The 17,039-nt window shown below is 32.8% G+C and overlaps 2 long non-coding RNA genes across 2 annotated transcripts in view; one reads left to right on the top strand and one right to left on the bottom strand.

Annotated features, from left to right (window-relative positions):
• LOC138704908 (uncharacterized) overlaps nucleotides 1–17,039 on the bottom strand; it is a 399,392-nt gene that overhangs the window by 57,193 nt on the left and 325,160 nt on the right. The window lies entirely within an intron of this gene.
• LOC138704327 (uncharacterized) lies at nucleotides 7,082–7,889 on the top strand. The gene is made up of 2 exons (XR_011333317.1): nucleotides 7,082–7,658; nucleotides 7,740–7,889. It is a non-coding gene; the product is annotated as an uncharacterized lncRNA (long non-coding RNA).

The raw sequence follows: 17,039 nt of genomic DNA, 5'->3' as shown, positions 1-17,039 counted from the left end.
CCGTACATATTTTTTTGTCTGCCCTAGAGATGTATATTTCTACTGACCATTTTTTTTTTTTTTTACATTTCAAACATGATGTTTTCGTTTCCTTTAAAGTAAGATTAAGTTATTTAACGTTCTCTAGCATTGTCTTAATACTTCATATTGTCCCTTTTCACATCACCATTGTTCTTATTACTGATCCATTACTCATAATAGTATCAGAAGTTATTTTCAGTCTTTTATATTGAGGTACTGAAGATGTTTCTCCACGCAGTCAGTTCTCACCATTTGCCAATATGAATAAGGCGACTGTGTCTCTTCTTGTCTTACGACTATCTTTCAACCAGAGTTCACTTGCCCTCTATGTTTAGTTACATTTTCGTTGCACATTATTGCAGTTTATTCCAACTTCGGTTTTGTTACACTTTTTATAAAATCTTGCGAGGTTTTCTATTACAGCAGAAGAGTCGTAACTTTCAAGTGCAAACATAAAAATTCGAACGATTCTTCAGTGTTGGATGTTCTAACTTTCTTGAATGATCAAATTTTCAAAAATGAATATTTTGAAGTCTTTTTTGTTATGCATTACCTCAAATTTCTACATTGTTGTAGCATAAAAGGTTATTGAATATTGCATATAATAGTTAAATGTATTGTCATTTTAGAAATTAAGATTTTATCCTCTCATATTGGTGTAGGAATATCAAAGGAAATTTCCATTGTCGTGGTATAAGTCAAGAAATTAACTGTTTAATATTTCAATGTTGTATATTTTGCGAAGTGTATGTCTCTGTTGGGTACAATTTCAGTTCTGTTTCATATTTTAATTTCTGTTATTTTTTAAGTTGGTTATTTAACGACGCTGTATTAACTATTACATTATTTAGCGTCGATGAGACTGGTGATAGCCAGATGAAGCCGAGGATTCGCCATAGATTACGTAGAATTCGCCTTACCGTAGGGGTAAACCTCGGAATAAACCCAACCAGGTAATCGGCCCAAGCGGGGATCGAACCCGCACCCGAGCGCAACTTCAGACCAGCAGGCAAGCGCTTTAACCGACTGAGCCACGCCGGTGGCTGAATTTTCGTTATTACGTCACACAACAGAATTTTTTTACACGTTTAAAATTGAAAAATTCACTTTACTTTTACTATACATTACAACGCGACTGATTTTATGATATTTATGTATATGTAAGTTCAAAAATCGCGCCGCGCTGAAGAAGAACATAGCGCCGGCGACTCCATTGTGACTTTCTATTTCGCTTGCTATGGTTACCGTAGCAACCAACGAGCACAGAATACAACAGAGTAGACACTAGCATCTTAATACCATTGGACGGAGTGAAGCCGGTTTGATGGACCTGACGCCATCTTGTTGCTACCAAAACATTGCAAAATAGCTATTACGTTATAGAAGATCTTATGATAATAAGAATTCCATATGTCCCTAATTTCTTGCAGGACTCACACTTTCTTGTTTGTTTCGTAATACAGATTCGCTATGCACGTATTTTTAGCAAAAATTACGAAACTGTCATCGATAAATCACATATATACAGGTTATTTAAATTGGCAGCTCTTCAAATTGCAGTATGGTATTTAATAGATAATCTGGAAGGTTAAACAAACAATAATGATAAAAAAAGGAAAATAACAGTTTGACCTTATTTTGCTACTAGTCCAATAAAAATGCTACCCTATAATAATTACTTTTATAGGTTGATCCATTTGCTTCGATTTAATAATGAAACTTGCTTCTTAACGCAAATTATCATTCTCTTCCTTTTGCCAGTATTTCGTATAGATGTCCCGATTTTGTTTAGAGAAAAAATGGAATGCTCTTAACCATATAATATTTGATAGGCTCTTCGTTTATAGTATATAATTAGATTATAACGGCGAACAAAAGTGAAGTTTTATTACCAAGTGGGTCAAGTCAGTTCACGACCGAGTTAATGAAGCTACTAAGTCTGTAAAGCATAAGTCTGATTTCGTGATTATAAAAATTAATTACAATAATATTAATACACTATTTCTTTTTCTTCATCAAACGAATACGTGCATTCGGTTTAAGAGAAACCTCGGTACACCAGTTTTCTATAGCACTCGACACAAACTTCCAACATGGGTTGTTAGGTTAGCTTCGCTCGTAAATGCTAAGTCTGCAAAGCATGTCTGATTTCGTGATTATAAAAATTAATTACAATAACATCAATACACTAATCCTTTCTCTTAATCAAACAAATACGTGAACAATACGAATCTAACCGACTAACTTAGGCTAAATCATTCATTACCGTATCTAGCCTACCGGTAATAAGTACATTTCACACATGCATATTTACCCGTGAAAAGTTATTCCAGGATTTTTTTTTTTTTTTTGGAAACCTGTTTGTGCAGCCATACGCAGAACATGTAGGCATATTGAAATTAGTTAATTTATTAATTAAAACAACGATGCAACATCACAATCAACTGCCCATGTGCTAACCGGGAGCGCAATGTTTTGGTAGCATCATAATGGCGACTGTCCACAAAAGCGGCTTCACCTCCAAGCTGTTTATATCTACTCTATGCATTCTGTGCTCGTTGGTAGCAACAAGACTCCGATACGTTCTGCGCCGGTGGAGTTCAATTTTTCTCCTGTTAGTGTTTCACTCAGCTATGGTTACCATAGCAACAAGCCTACATCTCCTCGCCCCGCAACAAGAGTTTTTCTTGGCTTGGGTCAGACGTGAAATAGTAGAGGAGACGAATTCATAACGTTCCGCCAATCAACGACAGAGAGACTAAACAAGGTATCCATCTCTAACAGTGAAAATTACAGAAATTTAAAAGTGTTAAAATTAATTTCGCCCATAGAAATGATATATTAAATGAATATGTTTATAACTTTTTTAACCGTTCTGCTAAAGAAGCAAACACGAGTCTTGAGAAAAGTGAAAATATAATGTAAGAGGAATTGAAAACTTGGTTATGGTGTTTGTGTTCTAGGTACTACTGTAACCTATACGTAAATTTAAATTTGCCGCGATTTCGTGAGCGAGTACGCATAAAGATCCCATTGTGTGCATTATAAATTATTTTCTCTACTATTATTAAATTAGTTATTAGATCTATTTTAAATTAAGAATAATATTTGTTCATAAAATCAGTGTGCTTTAAAGATTTAGGGTTGATTATTAAGAAGTTTGTTCGCGGAAAGAAGTTTTTCTTCCAAGAATCGCACTAAAAACTAGTGTAGTTGCTTAATTCCATGTCACAACAAAGGTTCTCGTCACTCGCAAATATTTCCATGCAGATCAAATTGTGCACATAATTATTAAAAAATCAGCCTTTTCACGACGATGTTACTGATGAATTCGCTGCCATGAACAGAAGGATTGAACTTGTCTTCATAAAATTGCTATGATTAATTATTTGTTACCGTTAATTTATGATTACATTATTATTATTATTATTATTATTATTATTATTATTATTATTATTATTATTATCGTCATAAAGACACGTATTTTTAAATATACCGGTATTTAATATACATAGGTCTATACATAATTTTTGTTGTTATAAAATTAGAAGTGACCCTAACACTACTTCACGCACTTTTTACGTCACGAGCCGCCACTGACTTCCACTGACAGAACTTAGAACAGATGCAGCTCACCTTTGCTGCCACAACTTAAAATATTTACAATTTTAATAGAGGAAATGTGCAGTGGAATAAAATATCTGTTAAAGATACAATTATTGTTAAGATTCTAATTTATTTTTAAATCAACGAAGTGATTGTGTAAGGACACATTACCGGATTACATGAACTTAAAATTAATATATTGACTAGGAATTATGTGGCAATAAAATTTTCTACAAAATAATACTAAGAGATTAATTATCAAGAAAGTACAGTAATTTAAAGTGTAGCGAAATGAAAATTACAAATATTAATGAATAGAAGTGTGTCGAACTGAGGGTAATTCTAGCTACAGAAATACATCACGAGAAGGCAATAGCAGAATGCAGTTAACTCTCGGTTAGCAATATGCGGTGTTCACAACAATAATTCATATAGTGGAGAACTTCTATAACACTATAATATGCCAAAGTATTTAATGTTACCTGGAAAATGAAATTATGATTTAACAACATTGAAACATTATACTAATTTTATGATGTTATAAAACTATTTTATCTTCTTGTAATTAAGGTGTGATTACGATTACCACTGTAGCTGTAGATTTAATTTTTCTAGACTTTGTCTTAATTAAATTGGTATTTTCAAAATCATACACAGATGTGCACTCATGTTGATCTGATGGATGTGAATAGGGAACTGTGTTTCTGGACAGCAGACAAGAATATATTCAGCTGTTCTAATGTTATGTCAATGCCGATTATATCATCTGCCCAAGCCATCTAGTATGTTATTTTACTTATTCAGTAAGTTTTAGAAGTATAATGAAATGCCAATTACAATAACAATCAATATTTTGTCTGTACAATATAAAGTTGGTATGGTTAACGTTATGTAACATACAATATTAATACTTAAACTATTAATATAGTAACAATTCAGATTATAAAAACCCAAATAATTTATTTTTTATTAGCGTCCCTCAAACGAATACATGTTTCAGCTGCCTTTCCGGTAACTGTGGTAGTCCGAAATTACATTTGTAAATATTAATCGTGCTTTAATTGTTTCCTTTAATTCTCATCTCCAGAAAAAAAAAATCATCACAAAGACATTTATCAACTTAAGTTACTTTAAATGAATTGCAATCCAAATAACATTCAAGGAAATCTCTGGACGCTATTTTCTTCTCATAATTATGTAAATAATTTATTTTTACTATATCAGGTTCTTGCAACGCCTCTCCAGTGAGTTCGCTGCGTTGCTCCATGCATGGATAATTTTTTAACTATTGCATATTAACTATATTGCTTGATATTGTGTAAATTATAAAATACTACGGTCCTCATGTTGAATAAATAGTTTGTACGTTTTCTGAAACTAATTATGAAAGTAATGGGAAAGTTGACAGATTTTCTTTTCTTTATTCTTCGTAATTAATTTAATTTGTAAAAATGAATTGTATTAACTATATGCTTTTGACGGTTTTATTATACCTAAATATAGTTACTTAACTTTTATTTTGAAAGACCTTTTCTTATAGAATGAAACAGAATTGTACAACTAATTTTAGTTCAGATACAGATAGTGCGAACTTGGAAAAAAGCCTAAACTGTGTTTTGCCTTGGTATCATGAATTTCGAAGGTATTTATTTATCTGTTGCTATGTGGAATGGTAACATTAGGAAATTTTCTTTATTTAGTGATGAACAGTTTTCAGAACATGGGAGGGTTTATAGTAGGAAGAAGAAGAATAAAGTGCATAAGATTTTCTGATGATATAGTGTTGTTAGCAGAAGAGAGACGATACTATGCACCTTTCCAAAATCCCTCTTTTTGACAGAAGTCTTCCTTTTCTCTAATGTAAATTTCAGTTGTGTAATTTGAGCGACCTTATCTAAACAAAGAATGTGAAAATTCGATCGTTAAATGTTACTAAAGTGGAACTGAGGAAAAATTTAGGAATAATTAGTTAAGTGTTAAATGTTAAGGGGAATACGAATAGAATATACCAGTAAAAAGGAAAGTAGTAAAGAGAGTTAAAGTAAATTAGAAACTGTAAGTAGAGAATATTGAGTGTTTTATGTATGGTACTACAGAAAGGAAGAATCTGGGAAGTACATTAGAGTGGAATTGAAAATGAATGCAAGTAGACAGAGTGAGCCATAAAAGCTGTACCAATGAAAGAGAAAAGTGGTGAGTGATTTGAAGGAGTAATAGTAAGGAAGTACTTCAAACATTCGAATATTGAAACATTGGCTGAATGCAAGCGTAAATTTCTGAGAAAAGATCAGTGAAAAAATAGGGTAAATAATATAATATTGCATTGTAGATGAAAGAGTGGGATATAGATCGTTAGTAAATATTAGTCAGAGATAAAAATATTTGAAGATAAACAGAAAATTAGGGATAATAGAAATGAAAGGTAGCAATGATAGCAGAGGAGGATTAGTTAGATTGTACCCGAGAGTGTTTCTAAACAAAACTAATGTAGACAAGTATTGCATTGTTATCAGAAATAGGATAGAAGGAAGACAAAGGAGGACTACTACTACAGTAATACTAATACTACTACCACTACCGTTACTGCTACCACTGCCACTACTGCTACTGTTGCTGCTGCTACTGCTACTGCTACTGCTACTACACAATGAAACAACTTAGGAGCCATAATCAGAGAGTTCCCCCTTTTCAATTTAAAAAAAAAATAGTAAAATTTTTTTTTAATTATAAGTTTTATTAAAACAATACATTTTCCTATACTCATCTGAAAGTTTAAGTGTGCTGTGATTTCCGAGAAAGTTCACACAGCTACCCACCAACTGTATATTAAATAATATATTTTTTTAATTTCCACTTTCGAGTAGTGACTCTCATCTCCGTCTCCTTACGGAATTGATATTCTCACAGAATCAATTATACTGGCTTAAATATTTAATAGTTTAATTCACTTATGCAACGGAATTTCTTTATGAGGTCCACATATACCGATACACATCCACCTCCACCCATACACACATATGCACACACTGTCAGTGATCTGCATAGACTATTTCCAATATATGTAAATCTTGTTCTTAAGGGGAGGTGGTTGTATAATTGAAATTTCTTCCTATTTGATGGTCATTTTTAATTTCTTTGCATGTTGCTGCAACAACTAAAATTTGAGATTGCTAAAATAAGAGGGGGGGGGCAGAAATTTGTGGGGGAAGGGGGAAGTACCAGGGCACTATAGTTCACCACATCGAATATTAATCAGCCATTTTTAAGATAAATTCAAAACTTCTTTGTCATTTTACTCCTAAAACCACATTCTTTAACATAGTTATGGCATAACTTTGATAATCATTTTCAAAATGTTAAACTAAAGAGTACATTATCTTAGAAAGCATTTTGAAATATTCAGATAGTCAATATAATATGATATAATATAATATAATGTTGTTTTATTAATTCAGTCTAATTGAAATATCACAAATATAAAAAGTCAATGATACTTACCCATGTAAGTGATCATTGTGTACTATACAAATACAAAACATTAAAATTAAGCAAACGTTTTTGCCCTTCGTGCATCATCAGGCTATTTTTTACATACAATATCTTGTACATTTTGTGTCATATTGTGGAGCGAATGATTAATCACAACCTTTAATAATGAAAATAATAACTATTTAAAATTGACTTATGGAAATTAGCAATCTAAAATTAATGTACAGGTATGAAAATTTAATACATAAAATTGTGGCTGCACTGCTGTGTTGTGTTTAAATTATAACATCATAAAACTGTGAACATGATAAAAACATTTCATTCCTCTTTAAACTTCATAATTTCATATCGCGTCACATCAGTCGGCAAGATCATCGTCACTAAGTCAACCGCATTTCATCGTAAGTACGTTCATACAATTATTATATTCATTTACACCAAGTATTCTGATATTAAATTTCATTACAGATATAACCCAGTCTCAAATCTTCTTAATGTAAATGTCAACATAGATAACCTGTGCAGTGCACACGTTCTTAAATGTAAGTATTTTCGACAACAATTTAATAAATTTTAACATCGCGTCATATAGGATTCTCTACATAATAACTAATATATTTCAGATTGATTTCACCATAACAAGTAATGAACCATTGAGACAAGACTAGCAGCAAAACATCCAATTAATGTGCACCAGAGCTTTAAAAATTTTGTTATAGCATAAATCCTCATTCTTTTTTATATAATATATATTTCTCACATATCAAACTGTACAGTATTTTGTAGCAAAGTATTTTTTTTTTAATTCAATGGTTTTCCACCATATTAAAGCCATCCTCTATCCTTAACATCCCATGTAGCATTTGCAATGAATTTTCCTATTCCTTTTCTTTTTGTATTAAAGTCTTATTTTCTTATTGCTTGCCTATTTTTATTTAGTTAACATTAAGCAGGAATCTGAATGTTTATATTTTCGTTACATATTATTAAAGTGTAGTATACGTATCTAGAATATGATATTATGTTTTGTTGTATTTCGTTATGTGACTATTTTCTAAATTTTGAAGGAAGATTTCTGCTATAAGGGGTCGCTCATGGCAGAAATTCAAAACCAACATATAAAGTCAATAAGTTCAAAAGCTTACATCCTAATCTAAAATTTACGTACGAAGAACAATACAGGTCAATTAACTTTCTTGATTTAACCCTCAAATAAAACGAGCTAAGTCCATATACAATATTTCGAAAACCCACAACTACGGTATATAACATACCATATATCAAACCACCCTCACTCATATAAAATCAGCAAACTTATCTTATTGACAGGTTAATAAATACACCAATAAACAAACAATCTTACAAAAAAGAATATAATTACATATCGATGACCCAGAACCAGACTGTTCCAAGTCCATTTTACTTCTCCTTTTCAGGAGAGCTATTTTAAGCTCCTGACATTCAAAGCTTCATGAAAAAAATTGAAAAAGCTTCATTGCAACCTCATGGAGTGGAATATTTACAGTTCTGTTCGACTCATATATGCTGACAAGAACTGGAACACAATGAAACACAATGAAACTCCAGATGACGTACATTAAGAAAATATTGTAATTGAGCCCGCCATTCTAGTCTCAGCCATGCACCACATAGGAACACTCCAACATCAGCTAAAATTGTAAGTATTTTCCATACAACATTTTTACGCGATAAATTCCCACTTAATAAAAAACAAAATCGTCTTAATTCAATCTATTAATATAAATTAAATTGTTGCAGACACGCATGGCCATACTAGACAGCGGACTCAACAGAAAATAGCTTGTATTATATACGTCTAAGTACTCAATAACAGCATCCACGATTCACAGTAGTCAACTTGAACAACATCAAAAACTCCAACATACAATACTATGGAAAATCAGTGAAAGTACGTCAAAAAGACAGTTTTTACCAAGAACAGTAAAAACAACCCAATTTTAACGATATAACAGGCCAACACAGCCAACCATATATGTGATAAAAGTGATATAGTGTATACAGTGTTTTACAGTGTTTTTATAGTGCATATATTTTACTTGTTTATATTTATATGTCATAATGTTTTCAACATAATTTTCTATTGTCCTATATGGGTTTTCAAAAGATAGAATTTAACAGAATCATAACAACCATCCACAAACTGCTTATACTAATTTTAGCTAAATTAAGAAATCATGAAAGGTCATACACAAGTGAACAACCAACAACATAATTAAGAAGCTAGGTCTTAACAACACACAATGACATAGACCCCATATCTGAAGATGACACACACCTAGTGTCGAAAACGTTAATATAAATCCAAATATTAAGATAAGGACAGGTGGAAAACAAAAATTGATATTATAATCACAATAGTTGAATTAATAATCACAGTCGCAATAGTTGAGTTCATCATCATTTTCGCAATAGTTGAATTAATATCATAATCACAATAGTTGAATTAATCATCATAATCACAATAGTTGAATTAAACATCGTAATCGCAGAAGCTGAATTAATCATAATTACAATAGTTGAATTACTCATCATAATCGCAGTAGTTGAATTAATCATCATAATCGCAATAGTTGAATTAATATCATTATATCAATAGTTGAGTTAATCATCATAATCACAATAGTTGTAATAATCATCACAGTCGCAACAGTTGAACTAATCATCATAATCACAGTAGTTGAATTAATCATCACAGTTGCGATAGTTGAATTAATTATCATAATTACAATAATTGAATTATTCATCATAATACCACAACAGTTGAATTAATCATCATAATCACAACAGTTGAATTAATAATCATAATTACAGTAGTTTAATTAATCATCCTAATAACAACCGTTGAATTAGTCATCATAATTACAGTAGTTGAATTAATCATCATAATCAGAACAGTTGCAATGATCATCGTAATCGCAATATCTGAATTAATCATCATAATCGCAATAGTTGAATTAATAATCATAATAGCAATAGTTGAATTAATCATAATTACATTACTTGAATTAATCATCATAATCGCAATAGTTGAGTTAATCATAATAATCGCAATAGTTGAATTATTCATCATAATCACAATAGTTGGTTTAATCATCACAGTAGCAATAGTTGAATTAATCATCACAATCTCAACAGTTCAATTAATCATCATAATTACAATAGTTGAATTAATCATCATAATCACAACAGTTGAATTAATCATCATAATCGCAATAGTTGAATTAATCATCATAATCACAATAGTGGAATTAATAATCATAATCGCCAGAATTGAATTAATCATCTTAATTACAATAGTTGAATTAATCATCATAATCGCAATAGTTGAATTAATCATCATAATCACAATAGTTGAATTCATCATTACAGTCGCAATAGTTGAATTAATCATCGTAATTGCAATAGTTGATTTAATCATAATCGCAATAGTTTAATTAATACCATATTACAATAGTTGAATTAATCATCATAATCGCAATAGTTGAATTAATCATCACAGTCGCCATATTTGAATTAATAATCATAAACGCCATAATTGAATTAATCATCTTAATTACAATAGTTGAATTAATCATAATCGCAATAGTCAAATTAATATAATTACAATAGTTGAATTAATCATCATAATCGCAATAGTTGAATTAATCATCATAATCACAATAGTTGAATTCATCATTACAGTCGCAATAGTTGAAGTAATCATCGTAATTGCAATAGTTTAATTAATCATAATCGCAATAGTTGAATTAATACCATATTACAATAGTTGAATTAATCGTCATAATCGCAATAGCTGAATTAATCATCACAGTCGCCATATTTGAATTAATAATCATAATCGCAATAGTTGAATTAATAATCGTAATTGCAATAGTTGAATTAATCAACATAATCGCAATAGTTTAATTAATCATAATCGCAATAGTTGAATTAATCATCATAATCACAATAGTTGAATTCATCATTACAGTCGCAATAGTTGAATTAATCTTCGTAATTGCAATTGTTGAATTAATCATAATCGCAATAGTTGAATTAATACCATAATTACAATAGTTGAATTAATCATCATAATCGCAATAGTTGAATTAATCATCACAGTCGCCATATTTGAATTAATAATCATAATCGCAATAGTTGAATTAATAATCGTAATTGCAATAGTTGAATTAATCAACATAATCGCAATAGTTTAATTAATCATAATCGCAATAGTTGAATTAATCATCACAGTCGCCATAGTTGAATTAATAATCATATTCGCAATAGTTGAATTAATCATCGTAATTGCAATATTTGAATTAATAATTATAATCGCAATAATTGAATTCATATCATAATTACAATAGTTGAATTAATCATCACAGACGCAAAATTTGAATTAATCATCACATTCGCAATAGTTGAATTAATCATCATAATTACACTAGCTGAATTAATCATTATAATGAAAGTTCTGAGAAACGAGGAAATAGTATAATCAATGTCTGACATAACAGTAATAATTAAACTATAATGGTGCACAATGTTATTAATACATTATTTCTTGCTTTTCTTTCACAATAGTTGAATAAATCACCATAATCAGTCCTAAGAAACATGGAAAGATTATTCAAAAAGTCCGACATAACGATCAAACTACAATCATTAACACAATATTCCTTGCTCCTCTTTCACAACAGTTGAATTAATCACCATAATCACAATAGTTGAATTAATCATAATTGCAATAGTTGAATTAATCATCATAGTCGCAATAGTTGAATTAATCATCATAATCACACTAGCTGAATTAATCATCATAATCAAAGTTCTGAGAAACGAGGAAAGAGTATAATCAATGTCTGACATAACAATAATAATTAAACAATAATGATGCACAATATTATTAACATAATTTCGTGCTGCTCTTTCACAATCACTGAATTCATTATAGTAATCACAATAGTTCAATAAATCACGGTAATTAGTCCTAATAAAGAAGGAAAGAGTAGTCAAAATAACCGACATAATGATAAAACTGTAATTATTAACACAATATTTCTTGCTCCTCTTTCACAATAGTTGAATTAATCATCATCTTCGATGTCTGCTTGTATCTTGATGTTCTTGTAGAATGCTTTAGCTAACGGACAACAGAATTGACTTAACAGCTGAAGATCATTGAACTTTGTCACCAATACTGGAACATGAGTATGATAGCTTATTTCAGATGATGGAATATTCTGCTTTCTGTAAACAGAAATGTTTGACACCCAGGCTGCGTTGTATGCACATTCTCTCATAGTAATGGTGCAAGTATTCTTCTGTCCAATAAAAATCTGAGCTATTAGACGTGTTCCAAATAGCGATTTCTTCTTATAATGAGATTCCATATACGATCCCCACTTTAGAACATATGTTGACCAGCCTCAACTGCAGTGAATGGACAGGATTTCATTCTCGAGACTTTGATGAGAATCATTGGGTACTTCGATATGAGCATTCTGTTTAATAAGACCCATATCTTTATCGGACTCCATCTACGAATGGCCTCTTAATGGGAAGGTTACCCTTGCAGAGTCAAATCGGTGACACATGTGCACTAAATAATGTAGAAATCTGAAAACAGTATAGTTTTTATTTTTCCCTGCACATGAGTCGCAAAATATTTCAAGATGCTTCACTGGGGTCAAAAGAATGACAGAGCAGAAGTGGTACAGCATAGAAACATCATCATCCGTAGGCCTAACTTTCCTTGCCGTGGTATCATCATATGTGTACGAATACGTCCTACTTTATAAGTTTATAATAATTTAGACAATTTGGAAGTAAATCCCGAAAAGACTAAGTATATGATTATGTCTCGTGACCAGAATATTGTACGAAATGGAAATATAAAAATTAGAGATTTATCCTTCGAAGAGGTGGAAAAATTCAAATATCTTGGAGCAACAGTAACAAATATAAATGACACACGGGAGGGAATTAAACGCAGAATAAATATGGAAAATGCGTGTTATTATTCGGTTGAGAAGCTCTTATCCTCCAGTCTGGTGTCCAAATATCTGAAAGTTAGAATTTATAAAACAGTTATATTACTATATTACCGGTTCTTCTGTATGGTTGTGAAACTTGAACTCTCACTCTGAGAGAGGAACATAGGTTAAGGGTGTTTGAGAATAAGTTGCTTAGGAAAATATTTGGGGCTATGCGGGATGAAGTTACAGGAGAATGGAGAAAGTTACGCAACGCAGAACTGCAGGCATTGTATTCTTCACCTGACATAATTAGGAACATTCAATCCAGACGTTTGAGATGGGCAGGGCATGTAGCACGTATGGGCGAAACCAGAAATGCATATGGAGTGTTACTTGGGAGACCAGAGGGAAAAAACCTTTAGGGAGGCCAAGACGTAGACGGGAGGATAATATTAAAATGGATTTGAGGGAGGTAGGAAATGATGATAGAGACTGGATTAATCTTGAACAGGATACGGACAGATGGCGGGCTTATGTGAGGGCGGCAATGAACCTTCGGGTTCCTTGAAAGCCATTTGTAAGTAAGTAACAATTTAGACATATTATACATCTTCTCATAGAATATAGTTTACTCACACAATGTGCATTTAATATGTTTTAACAAATAGATTTTATACATGTTTTTAACCATGTGACTTTGATAAAAATAGCAGCAAAATGTGTTTAGCATAAAATAACCAATAAGATAATATTATGTAACACTGAAGTTCACTCTTGTTTTAATATACAGTTTTAGCACTCATTAATTATGAAATTATACAGGATGATTCAGTGACTATGTTACAAAATTTTAGGGATGACAGAGGCCATCAATATGAACAACTTTCTTATAGGAATCTATGTCTGGAAACGTTCAGCTTCGTAGTTACAAGCCTAGATCCTAGATATGCTAGTCAGTGTAACCAACTAAAATCGAACTGAAAGGTGTCCTGTTCCTGCAAACGTTGGTGATTATTCATATAGATAGTATAAGTTAGTTGACATAGTAAATGATATTTTGACCGATTGAACATTGCAAATTTCCTTCCATTTCCTTTTATACTTCCATAAATGAAATGCATATCGGCAAGTTGCAATGTTTAATCAGTCAAAATGTAATTTACGATGCCAACTAACTTATACCATTTTTATAAGAAATCACCAACGTTTACAGGAACAAGTCGTCTACAACCAAACTTCAAAAGGATAGCCTTCAGTTCCAATTTAGCTGGTTAAATTGACTAATGTATCTTGGTTTTCTTACTACGAAATGAAACGTTTCCGGACATAGGTTCCTATATGAAAGTTGTTCATAATTGTCTCCTCCATCATTTCTAAAAGTTCGTAACATAGTCAATGAATTGCCATGTATGTCTTTATGTTATAATATGGAATGGTATAGCTCCTAAAATATTGTTAAAAATATTCGTATTATTTATTGTATTAACATAATGACCTGAAGATGACCAACGAAATGGGCGAAAACGTTTGTGATTTAAACTAGCTCATGTATCATGAAATGATAGGATGTTAACCTTCAATATACCTGATAAGCTGATGACTGAAATAACGATAAAAATATATTATAAACATTGATTGGAACCAAGGGACAGAGCGTGAGATTCAAACATATTTCTAGCACATAAAGTAAAAGACCACCAAACAAAACGAAAGTTTGTAACAGAATTGTTTAGCTGTGAACAAGTAATGAGGAAAACTTAGAAACACTCCGAGAGCGATCTGTCTGAAAATGGCTCTTAAACGTAAAATTTATAACTACTTGCGCCTAAAAAGTCTACGAAGCACACGATATACATATCTTACACAGGGGCACCAGCAACTCTTCATTCTTCTCTCCTCATTTTCTTCTTCTTCTGCTGCTGCTGCTGCTGCTGCTGAAAGATGCTCCAATGATGACGAGGCATGGGAGCTCGCAGAGAAGCATAAAGTGGCAGGGGCGCTGACACAGCTGGTTTTGGAGAAAAGGGAGCTGGTAGAGCTGGTATGGGAGGCATGAGAGCTCGCAGAGAAACTTAAAGTGGCAGGGGCGTTGGCACAGCTGGTTTTGGAGGAAAGAGAGCTGGTAGAGCTGGTATGGAAGGCATGAGAGCTCGCAAAGAAACACAAAATGGCAGGGGCGCTGGCAACGTTGAATTCGGAGAAAAGGGAGCTGGTAGAGCTGGTAAGGGAGGCGTGAGAGCTCGCAGGGAAACATAAAGTGGCAGGGGCGCTGGTTATGGAGATAAGGGAGCTGGCATGGGAGGCATGAGAGCTCGAAAGAGAGCTGGAAAAGCTGGTATGGGAGGAATGGGAACTGGCAGAGCTGGTATGGGAGACATGGGAACTGGCAGAACTGATATGGGAGACATGGGATCTGGCAGAACTGGTAGAGGAGTCATGGGAGCTGGCAGAGCTTGTAGAGGAGTCATGGGAGCTGGCAGAGCTGGTATAGGAGTCAAGGGAGCTGGCAGAGCTGGTGTAGGAGTCAAGGGAGCTGGCAGAGGAGCTGGAAAGGGATCTGGCGTGGGGAAGCGTGGGAGGTATGAATGAAGTTCCTAACTTCTCTAGTGACAAGCCATCGAGGATTTTCACCGCTTCTGCAACAAGCAAAATGAGCAAGAACTTTAAACATGTTTCGTTATCCGTGAATGGCATATTAATAGGGTGAGAATTCGGATACAACTCCCTATTTTTACTGTCCATTTGCAAAGTCATATAAAATCATTTGTACAGGTTTTGAACGAATGTAATGAATATTAAATTTACATAGATTAGCATATTTCAGACTTTCCTGTATATTGAGCTTGCAATGTAGCATATTTTTAGTATTTTGTGGCAAAAAGCCCTATATTATCATATTTTGTAAAAACAATAATATTTTGTGTTGCAAATCTAATTTTCAGGTAAAGCTCAATGTGAAACAGACTTGAATAATTTCAAGAGGAAAATTGTTCCGGTTCCGGGTATCAATCCCGGGAATTGAATATTTTACCTGAAAAACTAGACTTGCATAATATATACGTTACTGTAGGTACATTAACAGAAAACCACAATTTGAAGTCGCACAGAGTTTGCGTGCACTCGATGTGGGTCTCTAGGATCTCGTCACCCCATTAGAGTTGTGTGGATATAAGGAGAAAAATTGAGACAGTGTCAGGTGGAATTCCTGGGTAGTTCAATCGGTAGAGCACTGGTGCGTTCAGCCAGAGATCCCCGGATGGATACCTGGCCCCGGAACAATTTTTCCTTGAAATTATTCAAATTCAATATTCTAAATTGTTTGTCAACACAATATTTTTTTTTATCTTAACTGAACTTGATGAACGGAAATTCTTTGCATATGCTGTGTGGTGTGGAGAAACCAAAACAAACACTCTCTTTTTGAACCATTGTGCTACTGCACAACAAGAAGCATACCCAAACACCTCTATCTACCTGACTTCATCATTATCATCATCATCATCATCATCACATCATTATCATCCATACAAATATTAGGTCATGTGGCGTATTACGGTCTCATAATAAAGAGGGATTTCTCCTCAGCTCTTTTTGGGACGTCCCAGAGATCTCTTCCCATGGGGTTGATAGTGAAGTATAGCTTTTAGGATTCTGAGGGAATCTCATACATCGCAAATGGCTCATCCAGTTCTGATATTTCTGTATAAAATCGAGTACTGATTCCAGACTCAGTTCTTCCATTACTTTGTCGTTGCGTTTATGGTCCCATTTGTATATCATGCTGTTCTTCGCATAAATCTCATTTCATTAGCTGTTATTCTGCTTTCATCCATCCGCCTTAATGTCTATGCCTCATTACCATAACAGAGTACAAGATTTGTTAAAGACCTATTCTAGTGCTTGTCTGTAGCAGGAAAGGTT

The sequence above is a fragment of the Periplaneta americana genome, chromosome 8 (genome assembly GCF_040183065.1).
Source record: "Periplaneta americana isolate PAMFEO1 chromosome 8, P.americana_PAMFEO1_priV1, whole genome shotgun sequence".
Taxonomy (NCBI): domain Eukaryota; kingdom Metazoa; phylum Arthropoda; class Insecta; order Blattodea; family Blattidae; genus Periplaneta; species Periplaneta americana.
This window is presented reverse-complemented; position numbering and strand designations above follow the sequence as displayed.